The 13,006-nt window shown below is 38.2% G+C and overlaps 1 protein-coding gene across 6 annotated transcripts in view; it reads right to left on the bottom strand.

The window, feature by feature from the left end:
• The window catches only part of myo1b (myosin IB), a 67,285-nt gene extending 57,767 nt beyond the window's left edge, over nucleotides 1-9,518 (bottom strand). For 4 of the 6 annotated variants that reach the window (XM_026272560.1, XM_026272561.1, XM_026272563.1 and 1 more), the window contains exon 1: nucleotides 9,302-9,517. The gene's annotated coding sequence lies outside the window, so the exon portion shown is untranslated. Of the gene's footprint in view, nucleotides 1-9,301 lie in introns of all 6 variants that reach the window. The other 2 variants (XM_026272558.1, XM_026272559.1) reach the window with 1 other exon arrangement.
• Between the last annotated feature and the right edge of the window lie 3,488 nt (nucleotides 9,519-13,006).

The following is a 13,006-nucleotide window of genomic DNA, read 5'->3' as shown; positions in this document are numbered from 1 at the left end:
ATTGAACCACTGAAAAATAATGAGGTTTGTATACTACAGATCATTGCTACCACATTTATGATTCATTTCTGCACTCTAAACACTTACATACATTAAAGAGGCACGTTCACTTAATATTTCGTTTTGCCTATGATACAGTTACCTCTGTGATCCTGCCTGCTAATAAATCACAGTTATCCCAAGCCAGTTGCTAAGAACTGAACAATGAAGTTCTTCATAAACCTCCTTTTTCTGTTTCGCATTATCTTTGCTTTCGAGTAATCGTGGGGAAAAACCACTTCTCTCTCTCTGTCTAGCTCAATATGTGTCATGGCAACAGCTGTAACCTGACAGCCGGGGATATGATCAGTGACTTGTGAAACGGACAGGAGGAGAAGACCACGCACTAAAGGTCAGACAAAACATGAAGAAAGCCTGGATGCATCCAGTGGCTCCAAAGTAAAGAGAATAACTCCAGGCCTCACATTCCCCACTACAAAACAACTCCTGACAAAATCTACTAGTCTAACTGAATAGCAGCAGCCCTGGAAGGACAAAATATTAGCCAATAAACATTCTCCAGTGTTTTAATCTGATCAGGTGTGTGTTTTCTTTAATGAATGATTACCGGACTTCGATTTGGTTTCACATAGACCCTTTTTTTGTTTGTTTTCCATGGTGTTCTGCATGTGATGTTTGCTGTTGTTATGGGAGATCTAGATGTTTTATGTTGCACGCTTACCACATGGCACAAATGGACCATTTATACTTTGGACTTAATACAGGAAGACCAGAATACAGGCCATGCAGGAGGAAACCAGGTGATAAACAGGCACCACCAAATACATGGTAAATAAATCAGCAAGTGATGGGGTTGTATACCTTTGAACATAACATTTCAATAACACATTTTCTAGCAGGAAAAACTACAGTCAGGAGAGAGAAAAAAAAAACACACCAGAATGTGAATCCCAGCAAAAGTGGAAACTTGGAAACTGGTGTTCTATTAGAATTTCCAAAAGCTCCGTGTGATGCTCATCAACTATAACTGCATGTGAATGTGTGCTGTAGCCTAGTAGCCCAGATTCCCCCACTGACATGACTACATCTGAACCAGCACTGGACCATATATTAAATCCATATCAATCTACAGATCAAGAGTGGAAGGATTATTTTTCCGGACAAGGACAGAACATCATGTGGATTTTCTTTCTTTTTTTTTTTTTTTAAATCACAACATTTTGAAAAACTATTGAAGCAATATTTTCATAGTTTGAGATGAAGAATGGCATTTAATCCAAAAAGCAAGGATTTTGGTTCAAACGGATATTTGACCATGTTTATGATCATTCTGAATATGCCCAACTGGTAAAAAAATAAAATAAAACGACAATTCACAGACTGGATTCCAGATAGAACCAAAAAAACAAACAACATAAAGTGCTCAGATTTCAGCATCTAAATATCTATGAAAAATTACTAAATATAACTTTATTTGCCAGGATATTTGTGCTATGAGCATATACTCCTGATTACGACACTATTAAAGGGGTAATTTGATGATTAAATTTTTCCTTTCTCTTTGGAGTGTTACAAGCTCCTGGTGCATAAAGAAGATCTGTAAAGTTGCAAAGACTAAAGTCTCAAACCCAAAGAGATACTCTTAATAAAAGTTAAGACTCGTCCACGCCCTCCTAAAACGGCTCGTTCTAACACGCCCCCACATCTCTACATCACTATGTGGGAAGATTTGCATAACTCCACCCAAATGTTCACACAAAGAAATAAGGCGTACCTTTTATTCTGGTTGTAGTATTGTTGTTGCCGCCACAGACATGTCGTATAGACACTGTGTGTTTCACTGTGAAAGCGAACATACTTTGATTGTCCTTCCAAAAGAGGACACGACTACAAATCATGTTTATAATGGTTCTATGTTTATGTCTGGTCGCTCCAGCTGGACAGTGCATCACAATATGTTAAGGGGCGTAACATTGTCACATGCTTGAGGTATTCAGCCAATGACAATGCACTGGATAGCTGGCCAATCAGAGCACACCTCACTTTTCAGAATGATAACCTTTGTAAAAATCAACGCGTTTCAGAAAGGCAGGGCATAGAGGAGAAACAATTAATGTACACAGTGTGGAAAATAATGTGTTTTTTAAACCTTAAACTGCATAAACATTTCATTTCACCAAATAATTTTCTTTTTAGCAGCATCATATGACTAATTGTTAGTCTATTTCTTGTCTCGTGATCTTGATTGACTGATTTAAATTTCATTAGCAAAAAACTGTAAATGTTACGTTTGATTAATTTCTGTGAATCAGTTCAAACTAGCTGTTTTAAGTCAATTCAAAACTGATTCAATGATTTTTCAATGTTACATTTCAAAAATGTCGAAAGTCTAAGTATTAAGTGCTTATGAATAAAAATGTAGGTACTGTAAGCATCCAAACAGGTCAAGTCTTTATTATTTTAAATTACATTTAAAGAAAAGGAAAGAAAGAATAAAAGAAAGATCTAGATCTAGACAAATGGCTATTTGTTTAAATGATTGTACTAACTTTTTTTAACGTATTTGCTATGTATTGAACATCAAGACTATGAAACAAATATTTTTAGCTATACTGCTCCACCCAGCTACAAAATACTTCCCTTTTTCACTATTGCAAAGGAATCGCTGCTTTAAACAAGCGGGTCACGCAATGTTTCCATATTCAGTGCATCAGGTCAGACATGCTTTCCTGCTCATAATTGAATGCAGTTGATGTGCATTAGCAAATAAAGGCATCATTGTTGAAGCCAGATTTCAGATTCACCGCACAGAGCTCCAAAACTCTCCACAAATCCATCAGATTAAGCCGTGTAGTATTTTTAGTGACAACACTGCCCTAAAAATGAAGCCACCATGTGCAGCAGCAGCATTAATATTTCTCTGGACTGACTGGCTGTCACCTTTCAAAACTGGCCCGCACCCAAAACTCTGCATCTGCCCTACATTTCTAAGTGCAATGCCTCTAATATATATCATTTAAAAATCCTGGATGTGAGCCACGTGTGATTTTCCACTCACAGACAAGGTAGAGCAGAAAGTCCCTCCCGAAACACCCAGAGAGACATGCACTTAAACAACTCAGATCAAACAGACCCTCCATTTACATTTTATATCACATATTTAAGGACAATTCAGCTCAGTTTCAAACCCCATGCCCTTACTCAAGCTTAAAAAAAAAAAAAAAAAAACTCTGCAAATGCAGAACTAAAACGTCACAGTTAGTGATGCCAGTGGAACAAGTTAACTACATAATAGGGTTTAATCGAGTACAGACCGCTGAATAAAGAGCCAGACACATGGCTGGTGATGGCAACTACAGACAAGCTCCAAATGAAGCGATAGGGCAAAGCCATTGTGGTTATTTGTGAGTACATGCAAGCACGCTCATTGCTCACTGACCCGAAGCACTGCTATGGGAGTCTGCACTGTTTCCAGGGTAAACCCTGGGATTGACTTTCCACAATCCCAATGGAGCCAGGCTTGGCAGACTAGAACGCATCTCTGAATCCCATCGCTGGGATCTTTATCATTTAAAATAATTATAACAGCAATAAAACTAAAATGTGTGTGACAGGATCATTGCTGGTTCCCAACTCCAAGTGTCTCGCCTCAACGACTAACATACTATGAATTTCTGCTAAGCCAGCATAAAAGATCATATATGTCCAAAATAAGCCTGAAGATAAAGAGCTTTCAAAGACGTGTCAGGATAGAAAGAGACGGACTGTGGAGCTCAGTATGATGGCTATACATTAAACGCTCTTGAATTCACAAATACATACACACACACCTTCCAATATTCTCCTATGAGACATGTCTGGGACAGTGAAGTCATCTCAAGTCTGTTGCTTGCTCTTATCCCAACTTATATTATTCATGAGAAGCTGCGGGACACTATTACGGTGTTATGGTTGAACTTTACTTTTCAAGTGCCAATGACACAAACCCAGGTAAAATAATAATAATCATATTAAAATAACAAGATGATATTTGTGCATGCAAGGCAAAGTTTTCTCTACTGTTCACTGCTTTCCAGCATCCAATAAGAGTGTTCCTCAACTCTAGTCCCATTGTTCTGCACATTTTCTTTGTCCTTCTTACTGAATAAACCTGATTCAGATCATAATGTCTTTAGAAGAGGAATCACATACAAAATGTCCAGAGCAGTAGACCCCCCCCCAAAAAAAAAGTTACAAATCAATGCTCTAAAGCCCTAATCGCTTGGGATTAGTATTACCTGGTGACCTCCAGTCATTTGTAATAATTGCGAAGGTTGTCTGTAATTTGTAAAGTCAAAATCCCCACACAAAAGACCTACAATATTTCGCTGAACACCGAGGTCCTGTGATAATATTAGTCCAGTGCGATTCAGCATCTCTGTGATTTTGCGGGTCGTATATCATTTTGAAGTTTTGGTTTCCTGTGCTCCTTTTAATCAATTTTTCCTTTAAACGCCTCAGATGTAAAGTTATTCGCGGTCAAAGTGACGCTAAAATAAATGGGAGTCAATGGGAATGCTAACGCAAGTGAAGTTCTGCTAAAAGATGGCAGCCCCCACCCGACTTCAACTTCCGGTCGAGTTCCTTGCCCCTTGGCGGTGATATGCGAACGCTAGTTGGTGCTCCAGTATAATCGGTCCGCCGAAACTGATCCTGTGAGAAACGTTCCGCGGTGCAAAAATAAGTTATTAAAGATGCGGTAAAATTTTTTTCTGTAATTAATTAATCTTAACGCGCTATTTTGTGTAATTAATTAATCTCAATTAACGCGTTAAAGTCCCGGCCCTAATATATATATATATATATATTTTTTTTTATTCATCTGGACCATAGAACGGGACTCTCAAAGCCTTAAGATAAATCAGTAAATTTGAGTAAAATCACAGGTTCAGATATTCAGGGTCAAAAAACCCTGCCAGTTGGCCCCGACAAAGCACGATCAACCCCCGAAGTGACAGTGGAAACGCACGCCTGCTTTTAGCCCGACAGTAGAAACGCAGATATTGAATCTAAAACAAAGGTAGCCTACGAGCCTATAGGCTATATTAATTTAAAAATCCTTCATTACAATTACACAAAAGCATATTAGACTGTAAAATTTGGAGAGTGCGTAATAGTTATTAGATTTGGAAATTGTGCTGTCGTTATTTTATTTACACTGAGGCGAGTAATAGTAGGCATAAGGACTTTACCCTTATCTGTGAAGAGTTCTCAACAACCAAACATTCATCATCTCTGTAAAACTAATCACAGAGACCTTGATAAAACGAGGCATTGCTTTAGAGAAAGTGACTCTAGTGTATGAAGCCTGTGAGACCCAACCCCCTCAAAAAGTCAACAATTCTCTTCAGCCTCTCACATCTGCTGATTGTGGTTTGCAAAGCACCTTTCCAGAGAAGAGCGCTGTACTTGTAGGCGTTCAGTGGGTGGACCAATACATATGCTCCAAGTGAGGTGAGCAAGGTGCAAAGAAAGAGCGTTACATACAGTACTTGTCATTTCTGCAAAGTGTACTGCTAGGAAAAACAAAAACAGAGACTTTGTGAACTCCTTGTTTTATGACAACAGATAAATCGGATTTTGAGAAATACTTGCTGCACATTCACTACTCAATGTTAAGGGAATTATACAGAAAGTTATAGACTACAGTTAGCCAGCAGATAAAGCCAATGGTTTCCCGTTACACTGATTAAATGCATTACACCCAGGGCTGGATTAGTAATCGGGCCATACCAGGCATTTTCCCGGTGGGTTTTTTTTTTTTGCAGGACCATCACACAGGGACAGTAAGCAGCCAGTGGCCCATTGGTTTATCTCCTGTATTGACAGTGTAAACATCCAATCACATTGCACTATAGACGGTACTAAGAAGTATTTTGCTCCACCTATATAAAGATGACTTCATCCAAGCTTCTTCCTCATCGGCTTTTCCCATTTTTACAGACGCTTTATCAGGAACAGGCTTGCTCTGTGGTGAGTGATGCAGGCCAAAGAGCCAGGCGAAGGAGGAGAAGAAGAGAGTAGCTGAATCGGTAAAGTGCTTGATAGGGGCTTGCAACGGAGGCAGCCATCTAACCTATCCTAATGTGTGTGCACCATAAAGCAAAATCTTGAGTATTTATTGTCTGATAAACATTAAAAACTGTCTGCGGAGGTTGTGTCGTCCTGCAGCCCCCGCTGGCTGTTCATTGGCTGCAGCATCTTTTTTCTAAGTTCTAAACAAATACCGTAGACGGCAAGGCACAAATTTAGATATTCATTTATCTAATTAATCTATAGCCTATGCACAAAGACAATATGATATTTTTGTCCCCTTTTTGTTTTAAAGCTTGATGAAGAGAGAGAGCGCAAGTTGCTGCAGCTGAGGAGGACAGTGATGCACGCGTACAGGAGTGATTGACAGTTCGCGGCACTGTGTACAAAAAATACTCCGCTACACAATTATTTCGTTATTTTCGTTTAAGCTTATTAACGTTAGCGTTACAAAAAGGTCTGATTTACGCACTGTTACAGTCATTGTTTTTTTTTTTTTTTTTAAACAATGACATTTGAGTTCATGATTTTAATGTTGCTGTTTCTTGTGGCAGACTGAATGAAGAGTAATGTTTCTTGTGGCAGACTGAAGAGTAATCCGGCAGAGTTTTATACTGAAACTTTCCGTCTAAAAGTCCTTCCTTGGTCTTATCCATATTTCTTTGCACGTTGAACACACATAGGCCACAACTGGAAATAAAAAAAAAACTGCAACAGTGTTAATTGCATTATTTTTTTTTAACGCGTTAAATATTTCAAATTAATCGAATGCGTTAACGCGCTAATTTTGACAGCACTAGTTGAATCCCATTGATTAAAAACTTGCTATCAAATGCGTTACTCTACTGGTCATATTCGGTGCGCAGCTCAAAATAGAAATACATAACATTAACTGTTAAAGTTTCAGGCTAGCGTTATAATGAGAGTACTATTGTAAAAAAAAAAAATTGTTATGGTTTCCCGACATTAAGTGTTAGCTATCTGTTCATCAAAATATAAAATAATATTTCCCCTGTTTATATCTTCAAGGTGTTGGTTACACATTTTCCCTGTGTGTTAACATCAGTAATTATGTTAGTTGAATGTCTCACTTGACTCTTTTTAATGTATTTTGCCCCGCCCCCAAACATATGATTCTACTATCAGTCGAATATCGGCTAGATTTCTAAAATTCCGATTCGACTATGAAAATCCTTAACGGGGGACACCCCTAATGAGAGCGAGAGAGAGAGAGAGAGAGAGAGAGAGAGAGAGAGAGAGAGAGAGAGAGAGAGATAGAGAGGTGGTGAAGTGGTGGTTCGCCTGAACTAAAAAAATGCCAGGACTGATTTTATTTTATTTTTTTGTCCCACAAATGCCCTGATTACACCAAACCCAATATTAGCAGTTCTTGGCATTGACCGTTGTCCTTGTCCATCAGTTCACTGAGAGTGTTCACACCACAGCTAGCAATGAGGTTCTAACATGACAGGAAACAATTTAATTTTACACTAACAAATATGTTTTATTTTTACTTTTTGTGTGCTTTACATGAAGAAAAATATATGGCTCCCTCCAATTGATTATCTATCCCATCAATCCTTAAAATAGCACTAACAATTGCTCCGATAAGGAAGTGTCCACAGTACTAGGCTGCTTATTAATCAATCAAACCAATAAATGTATCATCCTGTTAGATGAAAGGAAACATGATCACAACCATTACATTAAGTCCATTTCAAGAAACATATTTTCAATGTTCAGCAAGAGGAGAAAATAAAGCAGGGTAGTGATCTTTTCTTAAGAAAATGCAACTGCCTGTTGCACACTGCCACAATGATGTTCTGAGTGTTCAGAGCAGTTTCTGAAAACATTTAGCATCATTTTTTCATGTTGCTATGCAGTCGCTAGGGCAGGGGTTACCAAACTGCAGAGTTTAGCTTTAACCCTAATCAAACACACCTGCACAAGCTAATCAAGGACTTACAAGCTATACTTGAAACTTAACACAAGTAACTTAATAAAATAATACATCACTTTTAAGATTGCAGTAAAATATCTTCTATCTATTTTATAAAACAAGTAACACAAGTTTTCCCATTTATACCGACAGCTCTTCTGTCCTTGTGTTGAGAGAAATGGAAGTGAGTGAGGTGCAGAGGCATGGCACTTTCTTCAGACTGAGGTTCATTTCACTTTAGGTGTTAGAGGGCCTTTACAGTTGTGAAGCAAAAGTAACAGTAATGTAAAACCAAAAAGTAGCGCAATGCATTACTTTCCGAAAAAAGTAACTAAGTTAAGTAGTAAATTCTCAAGTGTTCAAAGTGGTTGCTTGCCTACTGATCGATCAGCCAAACCCACAAATGCGAATCTATGGGATTTTATTGCCAACTTTAGCATTCACTAAGAAAAATGAACAATACAATCTGATCACTTAGAAAGCTAACGGGACACCTTCCCCAACAATGATTTGAGGCATCATGTATCACTCATGTCTGTAGCCCAAACTGAGAGGAACGAGTTACGTGTCCAAGTTTAACAGGTTTAGGAGTTGAACAATGCTTAAGCCCAACATCAGACGAGAAACTTACCAACACTTTCCGCTAACATGTGGGACAATGAGCGAAAACTAGGCGCAAGGACACTGGGTTTATTAGATTCAGCTCAAACTCAGCAGACTTCAGGCTTCTTTGTCTCTGCCACTTAACTTTAAAACCATTAAGACCTTCACCCCTTGTGTGTGTGTATTGCCATCTTCACCATTCATGCAAATGTGCTCTTTATACTTCTTATCATTAAAGTCTCCTGTTAACGCGCACGTTTCTTAGCGACTGAACCAAACATGAAACTTTTATTAATCAAGGCTCACGTCCATTTTTCCTTCATTAACTTCTTCGGATGAGCTAGCTACTTCTTTAGCTCATTTAGTCGGTCTGCACTCTAAATAAAACTTCAGTCCTGTCTTCTTGTGCATTAATGCGACTGAGAGTCAGTGAGTTTCAGCATGTTTGTTTAACTTTAGAGCCACGCATCATTTTTGGAACCAGAGCCTAACTGCAAAACAAACATGTTCAGAAGGTCCCATTTAGATTCAAATGAAAATAATGACACTGGGCGTCTCTTTCGGATTATTTCACAAAATGAATGAATGTGCAGCGAAAAGAAGTTCACCGCTTATTTGGCAACCTAAAATAATTTCAGCCAGTAAGAAAACAACAACAACTTTTAAATGAATGAAAACAAAACTTGCCTCAGTTCTTGAGTAAAATGTCCCTTTTAATCCACTCTTGAAGGAAAATATCCCGCTCTAGATAAACTGGAAGAGGTGGTTGGCGTGTCCCCTTCCCAGCGCTTTTGTCTCTGTGCGCGCGCGCGTGTGTGTGTGTGTCCCGCGAGCTGTGTAAGTTAGGGGACGCAGAGAGACTGACTGAGACTACTGCTCAATGAACACGGGGAGTGGTGACTGGAGTCCCTGTGATAATCAGCTTATCCCAAAAAACGCCCATCTTCTCCAACCCATTGAACTGAACTGCCCCAGTAACAGAAGGATGAAACGAATTGCTATATACTGCCATCATGCGTCGTCTTGATCAAATTGCATCAACATTGATTCAGGAGTTTTATTTACGGTAATAAAACAAATGGAATTAAGCTAATTATAGTGCATTGTGGCCATAAGTTCAGTCATTGTGGGGACATCCTCAGTAGAACGAGAGGCTGGACTGAAAGGGCACTTTAGTGTTCCTATATGTGTAACCTTATGAGCAGAATGTAGCTTAGGATGCTTTTGCATAATGTCAGTCTGAGAATGACCAAATGCTGTTTACATTCATGTTTTAATTAAATAAATCAAAATGTAATAATAACCTCCTTGTTTCTGAGAAATATAATGCAATGATTCAGTATCAAAGCTATTTTATTAATAAAAGTTGCAGGGCAAATGCATGAGGCAACGGCTCTGCAATGTCCATAACAGGAACCCAATGCCACTTCGAGCCCCCAAAAGTTTTTATTTGGAAATAAATTGTGCCCAAGGACCAGATCATTTTCCACAACTGGAATAAGGTAAAAATAATAATAATAATAATAATAATAATAATAATAATAATAATAATAATAATAATAATAAAATAAGAAGAGGATGATTTAAAAATACAAATATTTCAAGGGAAGTTGCCAAGTCATATCTGTTCAAATGTGTTTTACAATTACATTACATTTAGCAGAAGCTTTTATCCAAAGCGACTTACAAATAAGGACAATGGAAGCAATCAAAATCAACCAAAGAGCAATAATATGCAAGTGCTATGACAAGTCTCGGTTAGCCTAACGCAGTTAAGTGTAGCAAGTTTATTTTTTATATATATATATTTTTTATAACAAATAATTGAAAACTAATAGATGGAATAGAAAAAGAGAGAAAGCTATTTTAAGAAAACAAGCAGTTTGAAAACAAATAGAGTACAAGTTCTAAAGGTTTAGTTTGAAGGTTAAAGTAAAAAAAAAAAAAAGATAAAACTGAATTGGAATAAAGAGTGCTAGAGTTAAAGGTTAAAATAAAGATGGAAGAGATGTGTGTTTAGCTGTTTCTAAAACATGGCTTAAAACTCAGCTGCTTGAATTAAGTTGGGCAGGTCATTCCATCAGGAGGGAAAAGTTGATGTAAAAGTATATGAAAGTGATTTTGTGCTTCTTTGGGATGGCACAATAAAGTGACGTTCACTTGCAGAATGCAAGCTTCTAGAGGGCATATAAGTCTGAAGTATTGAATTTAGGTAAAGGGGTGCAGTGGTGGTTTTGTAGGCAAACATCAATGCCTTGAATTTTATGCGAGCAGCTGCCGCAGTCTGTATTAATTGTAAAGGTTTGATAGAACTGGTTGGAAGACTTGCCAAGAGAGCATTGCAATAGTCCAGCATGGACAGAACAAGAGCTTGAACAAGGAGTTGTCAAGCATGTTCAGAAAGAAAGGGCCTGATCTTCTTGATGCTGAAAAAAGCAAATCTGCAGGCCTGGACAATTTTAGTAATGTGGTCTGAGAAAATCAGCTGATCATCAATCATAACTCTAAGGTTTGTGGCTGTTTTTGAAGGTGTTATGGTTGATGTGCCTAACTGGATGGTGAAATTGTGATGAAGTGATGGGTTTGTTAAAAGCACAAACAGTTCTGTCTTGGCAGGGTTAAGTTGAAGGTGATGGTCCTTCATCCAGCAAGAAATATTAGACATGCTGAGATGCAAGCAGCTACCGTCGGATCATCAGGGTGGAATGAGAGGTAGAGTTGAGTGTCATCAGCATAGCAGTGGTATGAAAAGCCATGTTTCTGAATGACAGAACCTAATGATGCCATGTAGACAGAGAAGAGAAGTGGTCTAAGAACTGAGCCCTGAGGCACCCCAGTAGTTAGATGTTGTGACTTGGACACCTATTCCTCACCAAGATACCTTGAAGGACCTGTCTGATAGGTAAGACTCAAACCATTGAAGTGTGGTTCCATGAGATGGCCTTTGCACAAATATATCTTCACCTGTATGATCGCTCGTGGACAGTCTTTAAAAATTCAGAGAAAGCATTCAATTCCTAGTAAGAAATTGCAATCAAGCTTGGTGTCGTTGAAAAGTTTTCCAAAGTCATGAAAAGAATGAAAGGAACGACAAAAGATATAGTGTAGCAAGTACCAAATGCATGTGATTTAAATAAATGTCACACCAAACTGCTGCTGTTGTTGTTCTTTCAATAAGCAAATTTAAAGGGCATGCAATAGATGAAATGCCTAATAAACATATACATATACATATACATACGAAGAGTTTGGTTCCAAAATGCAAAAAAAAAAAAAACTGAGTTTATGCCAAAATCTGTATTGTAGCCTATCTGGTCGTTACTGGAAAGATTTGTATTTATTATTTTACGCAAAATGTGATATGCGCAGATTTATTAGGTTATGTTGTCTCAAATTTTTCCAAACCGCGGCAAAAGCAAGTCACCCTTTTCTGACAAATGCAATATATCTGCTCAACCAATCACAGTGCAATCATTCCACACACTCTAGACAGTTATGGCGGCACTTTGTATATACCAGTCATCTTAGTTTTCCTCATATACTTTGTACTTTGTGATAAACAAACAAGGGCTGCACAATAAATCGCATGTGATTGTCATGCGCATCTTGTCAGTAAAGCCGATTCTCTGATTAGTAGTACCAGTAAATCTCCATCACATGCATTCGGCTGGAAATTATTCAGATGCATTTAAAGGGATCATATGACGTGATTTAAATTTTTCCTTTCTCTTTAAAGTGTTACAAGCTATTGGTGCATGTAGAAGATTTGTAAAGATGCAAAGACTATAAAGTCTCAAATCCAAAGAGACATTCTTTATCAAAGTTAAGACTCTGCCATGGCCCCCTAAAACGGCTCAATCAAACATGCCCCCACATGTCTACGTTACTATGTGGGAAATTTGCATAATGCTGCTCAAATGTTCTTGCAAAGAAAGAAGGTGTGGTTTCAGTAATCGCAGTAAGTGTCGAAGTAGCCATGTCAGGGAGATGCTATGTGTTTATAGGCGAAAGCAAAAGCAGCTTATTTGGCCTTTCCGAAAGTAGATGCATTTAGGAACCTTTAAGATTACTTACAACAGAACAGCAACACATTTTATGGATGACCATTTGGTGAACATAGAAGAGGAGGTAATTCTGACTTTGCTATGACAATCCGGTGCTTCTGAATCAGCTACTGTAAATATGCTTTGTTATTAGATAAAATATTTGCTATTGAATGTTCAAATGCAGAGTTTTGCGGCCCAATCCCAATTCTACCCCTTAGCCCTTCCTCTGGGTGTCGGGGTGTCTCCATTCTCTTTTGGTTGGAGGGGAAGGGCCAGATAGCCCTTCAAATGAAGATTTTTCGAGACCACACTTCAAACGAAGGGGTATGAATTATCTCGGCAACAT

This window comes from Carassius auratus, chromosome 9 (assembly GCF_003368295.1).
Source record: "Carassius auratus strain Wakin chromosome 9, ASM336829v1, whole genome shotgun sequence".
NCBI classification, from domain to species: Eukaryota; Metazoa; Chordata; class Actinopteri; order Cypriniformes; family Cyprinidae; genus Carassius; species Carassius auratus.
This window is presented reverse-complemented; position numbering and strand designations above follow the sequence as displayed.